Here is a 2271-nt window from a genome sequence, read left to right on the forward strand (position 1 = left end):
CAAAGGTTGAACAACCGCTGTGATCGTTTCCTATGTTAGCCGGGAGATCACACACATACACTCCAAATGACATGCAATCCGAACATACCGGGTAATTTACTGAAACACCTCTGATCGATCTAGCAGCCGTGTTGGAAAACACAAAAGGTTTCTTTGGTCACGGAGGTAAGAATAAAGGGTATGACACGATATATCGCAGTTGGATTTGAAAGTTTTAAAATCTATTTTTGTTTATTGTACTCATGTTCTTCTGAACAAAACTTTAAACTGCATTAACGGGGGGATGGTTTAAACCCAAATTACAGGTAGAACATTTATGTTCATTTTCTGAAACTGATATAGAGGACGAATTCCATGTCTTAATATTGTGTCCCAAATATATGGATCTGAGACGAATGTATTAAAACTCATAAGAAATAACTCATAAAATCTGTCGTAGAAACGACGTGTTTTGACTGGTTAAGTGTGCTTTCCACACTGTGAAAGACACTAAGATAATCTACTATGATGAAAATATTTGTAATTTAGTGTACACTTTGGAAATTTTCCGTTAGTTTGTTTTGTTTGTTTGTTGTTTAACGCTACACTCAGCAATATTCCAGCTATATGGCGGCGGTCTGAGAATAATCGAGTCTGGACCAGACAATCCAGTGATCAATATCATGAACATCTAAGTGGTGATGTAGGGTCGGAATTGGTAGGGTAGCAACTCTCAACTAAATTGCTGAGCCACGTATTATGCGTGTGGATGTATACTGTAATATAATCTATCTGGCCTGAGATCCATATATAACATTTCACTTGACACGAATACTGTTTCGCTCGCCTCCAACCGAATTACACTCACGGCCCTGTCTGCTCGTCGAAGCTGTCCGGAAAATGACGAAGTTGTTTTCCGGAAAGTAACGATTCTGGCCGATAGCACGTCGAGGAGATTTTACAACACAAACAAGCACTTGCCTTTCCAAATAGCCACTTTAAGGTTTAAAGCTCGTATAAGAAGTCTAGGACCGGTTCCTCCCCTCTCGACCTCTATATATTGTGTTTGCCGTATCCACATATACAGCTTTGTTTATTTCTAATACCAACACGCCAAGAGCACTATGTTAACAACCTCTTCTGACCGAAAGAATAGAAGTAATGATAACACTAGACTGTTCGAGGATTGTTTTGAAGACTTGTGTCAAAAGGGTATTTATGTTATATTAAGTGCAGGCGTGATAAAGAATAGTTAAAAGTGAGCTCAAAACGATCGACGGTTGATGACCTCGAATCTTTCTTTTTAATACAGGTGTGCCATGTTTGTTTGAATTGTCTTCGGTGATTGGCCTATTGCCCTCTGCCAGGTATGTTTTATGGGTCTTCTAAAAATGTGAAAACGTGCATTCGTGAACTGTTCCTTTGAAAGCTTGCACTTGAAGAGGTACTGAGGTGAAGTGGTCGGCTGTTTTGTTGTGTTGTTAGTTGTTTAACGCCACAGCCCTATGGCCAAACATCCCAGTGATCAACAGCATGAGCATCGATCTACGCAACTGGGGTACGCTGACATGTGTCAACCAAGACCAGATTAGCCTGACCACCCGATCCCGTTAGTCGCCTCTTACGACAACCATGGGTTGCTGAAGACCAATTCTAACCCGGATGTTTGGTGTAATTAGAGTGAAACTGATACATGTCCATGTAATTAAGGTCAGATAAGATATGTACATAGGTGGACTTACCTCAACTATAGTCTGTTTGCAGTGAAAACGTACCGATGAATTTCACTCTAAACAAAAAAGTAAATCGAATAATGTGAAATTAAGATTGCGAATCCTCATAATTTTACCTTGCCAATTGAACATTTAAATCTCAGAATTATATTCAACTTAGGATGAAAGTTGTTTAACAAACGATCATAGTTTCATATCACTATTTTTGGTTTGTATTACAAGGGGGTAAGGACAGTAGATGGAACAGTTTATAACATCTTAGCCCATGATATATCTTATTGTTAAACGTTTACAAAATCAGTGGACTTTTATTCTCCACTTCCTGAGGACAATACCCCAAAATAGCCTGAGGCGTTGAAGGAGGTTAACAGTCATATAACCATCTTCAGTGACATCACGAAGCGGCAGCTGTATATTGGAGGTGAGCTTGAACGTCGTATGCCGTTATGACGTTAGGGCGAAACCCGCAAGCTTGGATATGGTGCTGACATGAATCATCATGAGAGCGAATTATTGTATTCACATTAAAGATCAGCGGACCCATAAACATCTAAGGGAC

The sequence above is a fragment of the Haliotis rubra genome, unplaced genomic scaffold (assembly GCF_003918875.1).
Source record: "Haliotis rubra isolate DU_JTF1 unplaced genomic scaffold, ASM391887v1 Scf37, whole genome shotgun sequence".
NCBI classification, from domain to species: Eukaryota; Metazoa; Mollusca; class Gastropoda; order Lepetellida; family Haliotidae; genus Haliotis; species Haliotis rubra.